The 13,490-nt window shown below is 34.9% G+C and overlaps 1 protein-coding gene and 1 long non-coding RNA gene across 16 annotated transcripts in view; one reads left to right on the forward strand and one right to left on the reverse strand.

Moving 5' to 3' along the window:
• Positions 1-13,490, reverse strand: part of LOC126367522 (potassium voltage-gated channel subfamily H member 8-like) — a 128,416-nt gene that overhangs the window by 94,267 nt on the left and 20,659 nt on the right. The window lies entirely within an intron of this gene.
• On the forward strand, positions 3,987-6,242 carry LOC126367575 (uncharacterized). The gene is made up of 3 exons (XR_007566501.1): positions 3,987-4,473; positions 4,606-4,785; positions 5,291-6,242. It is a non-coding gene; the product is annotated as an uncharacterized LOC126367575 (long non-coding RNA).

The following is a 13,490-nucleotide window of genomic DNA, read 5'->3' on the forward strand; positions in this document are numbered from 1 at the left end:
GTCTGGTCGAGATCCGCGTTCCGGCGTTCGAAAGATTAAAGTATACCACTTACTATGTATTATGTTCCGTAATATTATAGGTACTAGGTACAAAGTAATTCCTAAATTTTTATTGGCAGGTGTCGGAAACAACGCTACAACTAGGGATGCACGATTTTTTACTTTGAATCGATTTTTTGGATCGTAATGGATCGTAAACCTCTGAATTGATCCTTGGATCGGATCGTATCCTTTTGAATCGATCTTGTGAAAATTGCTTTAAAAATCGTTATCTAAATTTGCAAAGATTTCATAAAATAAAACACATTGAAAAATAAATACTTAACCATAACTACTTATTTTGATCTACCCTCATCATGTTTCATTGTTTATCAAAATCAACTTACCTTGCTGTGTAACAGGAACATTGCGTGAGACGGAGTGTTATAATTTTAAATATACTTAGTGTCGGTATTCGTTTGTATGTATTTGATCTTTCTTAAGATAACAAGTTGATTATCTGTGAATGCGATTTGAAGGATGCGATTCATCTTACTTATGAATCGAATCGAATTAAGATCGCATTGAAGTGAATCGATTCAAAAAATCGCTAGAACGTATTCACTTGAATCGATCTTCACAAAAATCGAATCGTAATGTGCATCCCTAGCTACAACTGGGTGTGAAACTTTACAGTTTACGGTAACATTGTTGTCAAACTGGGCCACTGTATTGTTTAAACTTAGAATTCGCGGGAATTTTGACCATAGTTACTCGGAGGTTATCATATAAATTGGAATAATACATAAATTAGTTCTTTTTTCATCTTATTTACTTACCTACACAAATAGCCAATTGCTTTACACATTGATGTATAATATGTGTTAACAACCTCCATGGTTGAGTGGTTAGAGCGTTGGGCTCACGATCTGGAGGTCCGGGTTCGATTCCCAATGGAGACATTATCAAAAGGAAGGTACGTTAAGCTGTTGGTCCCGGGCTACTAGCCCCGCAGTGGTTCAGCGTGGTAGAGTATGCTCTATACCCCCTCAGATTCTTTGAGGGGAGGCGTGTGCTCAGCTGTGGACCGTATATGTATACGCTGTTTGTATGTATGTATAATATATAGGCTTCACAGATCGTAAAATGATTTAAGAGAAGGTATATAGATGGTTTTAATGATCATTATTATGTTCAAAATAATAGCTACTAAACTAAGATATAAAATCTCAGGAATGGTTCCTTCTTTTTGTTTAACATAATTAAAGTCTTAGTGCAAGATATAAGTAATAAATAAAGGTCGCTTATTATATTAGGTATATAATAACTTCATATTTTACCTATTCACCTTTCTAATTAACTTTCTAAGTAAAAGATCTTTCGTTACATTCAATAAACTTTTTCTTATTAGCTCATAAAGACGTTATTAAAAATGAAGGCGAATGAAAATGATAAAATTTTCTGAAATTATCGTACGACATAACCTTTAACTTTGAATTGTTTATCCTGCTAGTCAGAAGAGCCAGTAACCTAGTTAGCTTGTCGGTTGGAAACGATCCACAAAGTGAAATAACCTTTAGCTCGATCGGTTAGATTAAGCCTTGGTAGTCACTCCCGACACGTCACTACACTATACTTGGACCCTTTAGGTACAATCAGGTCAGCAACACGTCACACTTATTAGGCAACTGTTAGGGTTATCTTAAGGCAATGACCTACCTTAGGGCCAGAAAGCTTAAGCGACAGAAAGTACACAAGTTTCCCTTACCAACCCAACTGGTGCGGTAAGGTGATCTCCTTCAGTAGCGCTTCAATATCGCTTATGATCGATTTCATCCCGCTTCTCCCAGTAATGTAAATTATTTGTCTTTAATCGAAACTAAGTACGAGACTAAATCAAACTGTGGTAAAAGCTTAAGAGCTCGTTAAATATATGTTTGGCAATACTGCGTAATAGTACCCGCTCCGAGCAGGATTTGCCAACCGTACAAATTCTCCATTTAACCCACATTACTCAACTTACTGCAGTAAGATATTTGCTGAAATATTCCTCAGTAATTGACTCTAGCACAAGTATTAATGACATACCTATGCATAGTCGGGAGAAAGCCGGCGACTTCACAGCACGCTATCTATTATTATAATTTAGAGAACGTGCAATACTCAAATATTTATAAAGCATTCAGATAGCAGTAGAGTCGTTTAAAAGTTATAAGTTTGAGTATGAAAATGATCGATATCGCTATTTGTATTTTTGAAACCAGATATAAAATCGTAGCATTGGATTGCCACATTGTTTAAAAATGTATACTACGCCGCGGGATAACCTCCTACCGAAACAGACCAAAAACTGTGATGCGATAGTTCCAGTAAAAACATTCGAGTCCATGGTCGTATATTGTACCGAATTCAAAAAAGAACTTCAGGAATATTTTGTTTCCGTTGCACTGGGTCAAGTTGAGTTACAGCCGAACGAAATAAGCGATGTGAAACTTAGTAACTAGCCCGACGTAGCCGCTGTATAAATCGCCGGAATTACGAGAATTCTATCCCGGATTGCCTGCTCCAGTAAGAAAGCCATAGTTCCAGAAATTATAGTTGGTTCCAAACTATTCTAAGTAAATAAGTAGTTGCCAGGTGACTGATGTAACTTTGCCGAGGTAATTAACATCGCTCACTTCTTCCGCAATAGGCACCTATGCGAATTATTCGACGGTCTCTCAGAAGTTTTGACTTCAGTATTTGGTTTTCCTCGTAACCTTTATCATGTTGATGAAAAAGATTCATGTAAGTAAGCAAAGTTCTCGTCCATCTCGCTAAATAACCAGTTAACAAAGAGAAGCCTCTTTATCTCAGTTATTATTTTACCTTGGGTGGGGCGTTTTCATTGAAAAAGTGGCGAGATGACTCTTAAATTTTCATTCACAAAAATATAATGATGGGATTTTACTCAAACATAAATTTTCGACAATAGCATTATGCTATTTTAGTAGGTAATTAATCCATTATTATATTTATTATTCATAATATATAAAATACCTACGTCGGTAAAATTTAATACTTACAAATTAAATTAAGGATGCTAATTGACAAATTAATAATATAGGTATACTGAAATAAAGGCCTTCAAAAATATTTATTCAAAATGAAACGCGAAAGTGGAATTTCATATGTTTTTATTCCGAATCCGAACGACGGAAATTCAATTTCGTGCCTTTATATTACAGAATTAAATGATCGACGTTTCATTACTATACGTACATCAATTAATTGTAAACGAGCGGCAATTCGACGTAAGTGGTTCGGTAATATAAATATATTGAAAATTTTGCCTGTCTTACATAAGATGAACTTATTTTATTTGCGTGGAGGTTTTAATTAAAGTATAATTGTAATATTTTTCAGCCTAACTAAATGTTTCAGTGTCGAGATGGCTAAATTGATGAGGCCGCTAAAAAGCATAATATTTAAAAGTATTATAACTACTTAGGTACATATCATTACAATAAATAGAACCAAGTAAATTATTAGACATGGTCTAAAGTAGATAGATTACATTCTTTATTATTATTTTTTAAATACTTCGTATTACAGTAAATAATATCAAGAAATGAATGTTGCAAGGTTAAAAGAAATGTATTTTTTCCCTTTTCTATCCTCAAGGGCTCTATTGAAACGGGTGTAGTGACCCTTGAGGCCGCAAAAAGGTCATCAACAAGTGGTAATCGTTGTTGGAAACTGGAGGATGTCCTTAATCGGTTGTCCACATGAAATGTTTTCTGATTCTTAGCAAATTGAATATCTAGGGTTTATTTACCGGATCTTAGTATTTCATAGACGTTGACAAGGGATCCTATCGTGGCACAATGACTGACGTGTTGTTAGCTCTAGGGATCACCTTAGACCTAGACCTGTCACTGTACGGTAAGTACATCGTATTTGTTACATAAAATAAAAAGCGCCGTATTATGATAGGTACGAACACTAAAGACAGTACCAGCAGGGGGCCTACCGGCTAATTCGCCGAACTTCGGCGACTTGAAAACGATTCAGATAAATCGAAGTTCGGCGTTTGGTACCGGGTAATTTCCGATGTTCATTGCAATCTGGATGAAAATCAATCCATAGATAATAATAGACATATTAGAGGGGTGCATGATTGAACGAATGACTTTTGGTCTTGCGTTCCGTTGAGACATTTGGTAAACATTTAATATTTTATATCATTATGAAATTAAAAAATACAGACTAATTTTGTATGTTATTTTTATTAATTGATAATATTTTTAGTTAATCACTTTGTAAAGTCTTACAAATGTTTAAAACAAAAGGAAAATGCAACGACGGATTTTTCTTTTGCAACTGAAGTAATGAAACGCAAAAAAAAAAGAAAAATGACGTTATGTTATATCAGCTGACATACTTGAATTCGCGCCGAATGCAACAGTTTTATCTTCTCAGAATTTATACAATAACAACAATAACGAAAGAAATGTAAGTAAATTATTAATCTAGTAGTAGTAAGAAACAAGTCAAGAAAGAATAGTCACATAATGAACCTATTCATTGTTCAACAACTTAAATAGTTTGTTGGAAACTTGTAAATGTATCTTTTTGTTTTTCTAGATCACCGATTTACTACCTACTAGATCTAGAGAGTCGGAGGCTAGACATGGAGGAGCGACTTGTTTCAGCAGTCGACAAGCTGGCTGGCTACAGCTGCTGAAGCTAATAGCAAGGCCGCAGATATGCAAACAGAGTTGCTTCGGCTGCTGCTGGAGGAAGTTAGGTGAAGACCAATATAAGGTAATTTACTCAAACTTATTAAAAATTGTATGGAATTGGAGCAAGTAGGAGAAGTTTATAAGGATCACGACACTTGGTGGTCTGTCCAACTGCCTACCCCGCCAGGGATGTAGCGTAAAGATTGTATGTATGTTATATACCCAAATTTACCTCCTTGATCAGCATATTTTACTCCATACTATAGCAAGAATAAAGGCCAAAAATAAATATCCTTATACCTTTGTATGTGCTACTTTATTACATTCCAAAATATTTTCTTTACATTGTATTTCATTCCATTAGAGTCGGCTAGTGTTCCTAAACTTTTAATTCATGAAGGACCACTTTACAAAATTTCTGCCTTGCCGGGATCACCCAAATAAATAAAGTAATAACTAAAGGATTATAACTAGTCTATAAAGACTATTACTAATGTACACGATAGACGTCATAAAAACTTTGTCATATTGTGACTGTTTATATTTCGCATGTATTTTATATGAATTAATGGATTTATTTATTACAGGTTAAAGAATAGCAGCATGACAATTCTCAAGAACGAAGACACTAGAGAAACTAAGTAAAAACATATGTATTCAATAAACTTGTATGTAAATATTTAAGCTAAAGTATAAGTACTCCATTTATGTTATTTAAGTGAAGTTGTATTTAATTAAAATACTTAAGTTTGGTCATGTTATTTAAGTGAGTTTGTCTAGGGGTAACATTAAAGACAAAGAACTAGATATCATTTTTCCAAGAACTATTTTGAAACAAAAATAATATAGCATCACGCTTCTATTCCCGAAGGGGTAGGCAGAGGTGTATAGTATATGTATACACCCACTCCTATATGTAATTTAAATACTTAAGTTTGGTCATGTTATTTAAGTGAGTTTGTCTAGGGGTAACATTAAAGACAAAGCAACTAGATATCATTTTACCAAGAACTATTTTGAAACAAAAATAATATAGCATCACGCTTCTATTCCCGAAGGGGTAGGCAGAGGTGTATAGTATATTTATACACCCACTCCTTGCCAACTACTATCTAATAAAAAGATTTGTATAGGTGTATTGATGAAGATATTGGATGCAATTAACTTATATTTCCATATTATAGTAAGAATTGGGAACAATATTATATTTGTAGTATGTTCTAATTGATTACATTTCTTTGATCCACCCGCAGGGCTTTTTTGATTATACTATTACACATTACAAATAGTCTAGTCCCCATAAGGCCCCGCAAGCTTGTATTTATACAAAATAAATGGATTTATTTATTACAAGTTAAAGATAGATGGATAAACTACTTTATTAAGCACAATGGACACAAGATTAGAAAAATGTATCTACTTGAGAGATAGGTTGGTTAATGAGAGGGGTGCAATGAAACAAATTATGTAATAACACAAAATAAATAAATCTGCGTAATGAAAATAGTTTATTTGATGCCAATAAAGAAAGGTTTGTTTCTGCCACTTTTGATTACACCACACTGACTTTGTAATTTACATTTCAAGGACCACACAAGTCCACTTAATGAACTTAAACATATTTAAATTAAGGAGATGTTCCTTTTCCCTTCTCAAAGTGCTGTTGTTCCAAATATGGTTATCTTGGCTAGCAGTCTAGCACTAACACTCCCATTGGATGCATCACAAATGTAATGCACATATCTCCATCACAAACCTGAAAATTAAAATATTTTTAGCGACTCAATCATAAGAATCAAAACAAATGTAGCTAGTTAAAGGCATGATTCTTACCAACATATCATGCAATGAATGGTAATACTTGCTATTGAAGAAGGCCTCTTCCCACTTGTGAGGTTGGATAATGGCAATGTGTGTGCCGTGGATGCATCCAAGTACTCCAAGAAATCCAAATTTGTCATTAAAACCTCTGGAGACTTCTACATGCTCAGTTTTTGTCCGAGGAAACTTGATATATTATCTCACGATGGCAGGCTGATTGAGAGCATTTGTCACTGTAATATATAACATACAGATATTATATTGGATTCATGTAATGTTGTAGTATAACTTTAATTATCAAAATATAAGGTAAAATATAACATAATATAGTAACCTACCTTAAAGTCGATTGCACAGTTGTAGAGCATTGGACCTCCAGATATGGTCCTAAGTCATGATACAAAGTCCGAAATGCATCTTTTGATAATCTAAAATTATTAATGTAGCTACTCTCTGAAACAAAACAAACTAGATAAGTATGAAATGATCAAAAATCGCTACTAGTAAGTTCAGCAACTTTTCCTCTGTAAACATTGAGCCACTTGTTAGAAATAATGTTATAAATAGATGTACCTGTGAGAAGTATATACTGGCTTTTCTCTCGAAGTATCCTGCAATCGATTTGCTCAAGATTCTGAAGACATTTTCTTCCGCAGCAGCCCATAAAACGACTATCTCCATGACACTGTATTTAGGTATTTAAACACGAAAATCCACGCCGATATCAATTTTATATTGATTAAGATGTTCCTAAAATTTGTCGCCCACCGTAAATAGCTCCTAATATTGTTGAAAAACAGTGAAAATAAGAAATTAAAATTGATCACGGTTACTGAAAAGTGCCCGGCTTCAACTGACACTTCCAATGGGAATCGGCTTCAGGCGCCGAACTTCGATTTTTTACGCGGTAGCGATTTAGTGTCAAAAGTACTGAAATCATTCGTTCAATCGGCTTGCCGAACTTCATGTGACGTCACGAATCGGGGATCGCCATCTTGGCTGCTTACGCGGTACGACAGGATCAAATCGATGTTCGATTTGCTCCAATCTGAATCGGCTTCGTCTTAGCCGGTAGCCCCCCAGGGCTAACATGCGCAGTGTGATAAAATTATCGATCGATTGAATAAATTTTATCGAAATTGATAAGTTTGTGTTTTATCCTAACATGCGTGTCACCTTATTTTGTTCGTATTTTGACAGAACGACATGACTTATTTGGGTTCAGATATTAGCACCAATCGACAAAACGACATAATTATATCGTCAGAATCGATACAATGACTGTGACAAAATTTTATCACGTTGTGCATGTTAGCCAGGTGCAGGTTGCAAATATAACCCGCGCCGCCCTATAGCCGCCAATGTATGCTGTCAAAATCAGAGAATTGTCAAAAAATTGTCATCGTTGAACATAGAGACGTCACTAAGTCGCTTTACTATTTATCATGTTATTTTTTTTTATTTATATGTTATTATAAAATACTTAAAAATGTAACTAATAAAATTGATAGGTCATTATAATAATTCTGCGCAGATCTGCGACAGTAGTGTAGGGGCCGAGGGACTTCTTACATGTCGTGGACTATATTTTAAACCAGGTATTATTTTTAGTCTTCATTTTGTAATAAGGCGGAAACATTTTATATGTATATATAGGTACCTACATCGAATTACTGAAGATATTTACAACGTTTACACTACTTAAGATACTTTTTACCTTAAGGTCCTGAATGTGATTTTAAACTTTTTTTTATTATACATAATATTACAAGTTCTTAAAACAGGTTTTGTATCAAATGATTGTCAAATCTTCAGGTTAGATAAGCGGGTCCCGTAAAAAATGGAACAATGTCGATTATGATTATCAAGATTTTTATTTTTTGTTCACAGCGTCCAGTAAAAAGTAAATATTACAGTTTTCCTGTTCGTACCACAGAATTCTCTAATAGTATTTAAAGATAAGTAATTTGTAAAAAAAATGTGAATATCTACTCGTATTTGTAAGAGATATGAATAAAATGCAATAACAGTTACGATGATGTTACTGTAACAAATAACTATTGGAAACCGATAGTTTTTATATTGGCAGGATTTACATAAAAACAATATCGAGCGCTGTGTTGGTTAAGATTGTCATTTGAGGTTACGTGTTATTATGTGCACTTATAAAAGAATAAAATATACTTAAGAGTTTATTAGATTACTTACTTATATAGTTAATCCATGAGTTATGAATAGAGAGAAATATCTGTCTTCTTCAAGTTAAGTAAACTTTGGTTATCTCAATACTTTTTTTTTTGACTCTCCAAAACCTCTAAATAAAACTGAATTTTCAATAAGTACCTATTATTAACTCTACTTTTCTATATTAAAGTTTCTTAATACTTTTTTTATGAGCTTTATAACTTCATTTTACGATCATTAGGTAACAGAAGTTCGCTTTGCAAAATTTAAAAATCCTATAACTACTAATAAAGACTTTGCCCGTTCGTTCTGTGCTCTTTCAGAACATTTCTGTGTAAAGGGAGTAGTAGAAAACTCTGGGAAGAGAATAATAGGTACCAACATAATCACAGTTTGTTTTTTCGTGTATTTTATTTTGGTTAGTGAACACATTTTAGATAAATTAGTTTTAAAATCCATAGGAAAGTAATTTTATATAAAATTATAGAATTGGCATCTCTGTCACAATAAATTTATAGGCCAGTTTGTTGATATTCCGAATTTAAACAAGGGGAAACGCGTAAAATCGACTTTGTAACGTTAAATGCAAATAGTTCCGGTGAGATGAAAATAACAAGTGTTTCGTAAGTATTTATTTTACGAATGAGTAATTATAAAAGTCCCATTAGATTAAAATATGATAAGTTTTATTGAAAGAGGAAGTGTCGAATTTATAAAATATTGACTGTTTGAAGTCCAGAAGGCAAGAATTCCTAAGCAGAAGTTAAACACTTTTGACTTTGTTCAATAGCATTACATTTCTAGAAGGGTTTTGTTGACAAAATTACTTATTCAAGTACAACACGATGTAGCGTCGTTACAAAAGAGTAGTCCTACTCAGTTAAATTGTGCTTTCGTTACCTGTAATTGTTAGGTACGCCTGTGCTAAGTGAAGTGTATTTGCTTCAGATACCTAAGTACGTTTTGAAGAACGTAATGTGCGATCCCGACGACCTGATTATCGCTCTAACTTAAACGCGGACAATCAGCAACAATTTCTGGGATGGTATGATTCAGGTATTTGCCATTTAAGCGTGCTCTATCTTAGCCACACCGCCACTTACCATTAAAAGATATTTGATATAAAGCAGCAAAAACATTACAATCTCATTAAGTCATTATCTCCTTGGCATTATCCCGTTTTTCACAGGGTTCGCTTGCCTAACCTGAAGATTCGACAGGTCTGGTTTTTTACAGAGACTGCCTACAGGTTAGGTCGCATACCTCCAAAATTGCGTTTATCGGGAATGTGAGTTTCCTCACTATGTTTTCCTTTAACGCTGCGCACGTCACAAATTAAGTATGTGGTATAAAAGTTTGTCTCTCGTATGAGTTATTGGGACACTTGTCGTCGAATTCACATTATACCTAGGGCAGGTACATTGGATTAAAAGCGGCGCGCATAGTCCGAAAGGAAATGTGTTAATATTCAAAGGACGTGAATGTTTAACCGCTGCATTTATCACCACAAGTGGGATTACACACCTGGGACTATTACAGTATTATTTAATAAGCCTTTATCGAACCTACCTCGTTAACGAAATGGTCCCACAAATCATCCCTACACAGGCATTTTTCCAACCGTTACATTAAATTCGAGATAGCGTGTAAAATGTGTAAATGGTGAAAAAATGGACAAGTGCGAGCGAAATACGCACTGGTCAGGTTCCGTCGCTAAATTCAGTTTAATAAAATTTTGTACAGTTTCAAGTAAGAATTATTGAGCCATGTCAGGGGCCTTTGGCGGCTCAATAGTAACCCTGACACTATGGTTGATGGGGTTGGTAATCTACCTCATAACCCACACGACAGAAGCAGAAGTAAGAATTAAAAGAACTACAAGCTTAATAAGTAAGTAGGTAAGAAATATTTTGCTACATTTAGATAAAAGTTATTCAACAAGTACGTACAGGCACTATAGTTTTCGACTTTGGCTAATCAATAACCTTTTAAGACCGCATAACAAGAGGCGCATAGGTGAGAGGTTTCACAAAACTAAGTGATAAGAGTTATATAAGCGAACCACGGAACCCTGAAAATTATATCAAAGTGATACGAACAGGGAGTGGAATTTTATCGCAAATATGCAAATAATATTATTTTTATCTTCAGACAAGAAGTGTACAAAATAACATTCACATGGCGGAAAAAATGATATTTATCAACTGGAAAGTAAATGAGATTTTCCGCTTGTACACATTACGTTCAATGACAAAATCTTTATGATAGTTAATAAAAGCGACATCGTTTCACAATTTTTCCAAACATTTTACTTAAAAAATGGAATAATTTAGGCATGTACGTGAAATTTTTGTTTCAGCGCAGATGTAGCCTCTTTAGTTGGGACATAAAGGTAACTGCGCCCCAAGCAACGTTGGTTCAATCCATAAAATTGTTGAATATTCTAAAACAAATAAGTTCCTAGGCGACAGTTGTTTCAAATCATTTCATTTTATCCTCGAAACATTTGCTCAAAGGTGTTGTATTTTCGCAACTAGGTACAACAGTGCATGTTACCTTCCAACTTTCATTGAATTTATTGAAATTTTTCACATTCAGTTACAAATGAATGCAATTTGTGCTGGCTTAATCCAGATTTATTGAGGTTATAACGATTTCATTTTCTCGACGTGTAGTCGTTGCGTTGTATAAATTGTGAAAGTAGGTCATACTCGTATTGATTATAATTTATATATATTTACCTATACATGATAGCGCAACAGCGAAATATTAAAAACCCTAAATATCATATTGACTGTAAACAACACGTGTGGCTACCAAAAAAAGACAACACCTACACTTGTTTGCGACACGCGTGCAAGGTACGGTAGTGGGGACAACCCAGCTAAGGGCGTGACCATAGACCGTCGCTTCACCATGGCCCAGCACGTGAAGGATGTGGTCGGACACACAGGGGTTGCCACTGCTCTGCTCCGGCCCATTCTCCGCTCGAGTCTCCCGCTGCTCATGACAAAGCTCGGCGTGTATAAGGCGTACAACAAGACACGGCTTACCTATACCGCCCCCGCGTGGTACGCATTGGTCTCCGAGACCAATCATGAATCCAGATTCTTCAAATCAAATCAAATCAAATATACTTTATTCTTCTGAAACTTACGGTAAGGTTGAGAGTGAAAAGGAAACCCTAATTAATAAAAACATTATCTTTTCACCTCATTAAGATTAGTTAAGCATCGCTTAATTTAACCACCTTAATTTAATAATATTTTCCCTAATAATTATAAAATAATAAGTTTTCAGGTTGAATTTTATAAAAGTATTTTCCTGACTGGAACAATTTCATCAAACATCCACAAGCACGATGGCCGAATTCTAACAATTTGACAGCGTAGCAGTTTATCCGATATCCCATATTTATCAGAACATACTTTGTAGTCTCTTTCCTTAAAATATAAAAGATTGTTAAGCTTACGTCGCTGCAAAATGTTTAAGTACAGATACAAATGCACGTAACGTATACAGCATATTAATCTAGACAAGTGGCCGCTAATCTCCACGATTTATGGTCACGTGTGTATTAGCAATGTGCAGATCCGGACAGACGTGTTTATAGAGGGCTATGAACCGCCGGCAGGTCAGCAGTCCCCCCAGGCGAACCGTGAATGGACCCCCTTCGCACTCAACTAAACGACTCCTTTAAAAGGTTCCACCGACCATTCAAGACTATTAATAGCAGCGACATGACGTGTTTGCGACAAAAGATCTGTTAAAGAGTCCTCATAGCGAAGAGGAACCGTGAACCAACTCATGCCGTTGTAAATGGAACTACAAGTATTCCAGCAGATAGGCGCACGTAATATCCTGTCAGCAAAATTGTATCGACATTTATTTCAGAAATACAGTAAAATAGATTTCCTAAAATCGCCTCGTTTGCTTCGTCTACAAAACCCAGTCAAATAAGACCGGAAATCAGAAATCTAACTTTCGAAATGCAGAAAAAATGCGGTAGGTAAGAAAGATAAGATAATAGTTGGTTGTTAATGTAACGTCGCGCGTCAGTCTCAGTAGATATCGACCTCGTAGCAGGTTTTCATGAATTTCACTAACGGACAAAAGATCCCGTCGTCGCCCGCTGTGATTTGATTTGCCAACACAATCGGCGCTTTACCTAGAAACAGGATCTTGTCCATCTTTTTGTAATGCTGTTACCTTTTTGTTGTTTATACATTTGCGACCATCATGCGGCCAACGGAACCCTCATTTCTCTTACGAGGGTTGCTCAAAATTAACTTTACGTAGGTCCCTGATGGTTACACGAGTAAAGGAACTTTATGAAACGAACACAACGCTCGACAGTACAAATAGAATTAAATTTACTTCATTGAATGTAGTTAAGGAAAATCATTTAAAAAATATAATCCGTCTCTGTTTGATAGGAAAATAAAATAGGGAATTCAAAAAAATACATTCACCGCTTTCCAGCCAGGAAAAAGTCGATATATGTATTTCGTCCATCGTAAAATGCTTCTGGTTTTGATGAGCTGTACTATAATTATGTAGTATTTTTTTATCTACCACAATAATGCAATATCTTTTTACGAAGATAAAACTGCAAGCAATCTGTGGAGCGGTAGAGAGAAAATAGAATTCTTTCCGCACGTTAACTGATCAAGGTTTCGCAATTTCCTGTTGTCTAACATTTTTTATTCATGTAAAATTATTTAAAACAAAGAGTCTAAGTATGTGTCTATTTTGTCCTGACCAAATAGTGAATATCATCTA

Source organism: Pectinophora gossypiella, chromosome 6 (assembly GCF_024362695.1).
Source record: "Pectinophora gossypiella chromosome 6, ilPecGoss1.1, whole genome shotgun sequence".
In the NCBI taxonomy this organism is placed as follows: Eukaryota; Metazoa; Arthropoda; class Insecta; order Lepidoptera; family Gelechiidae; genus Pectinophora; species Pectinophora gossypiella.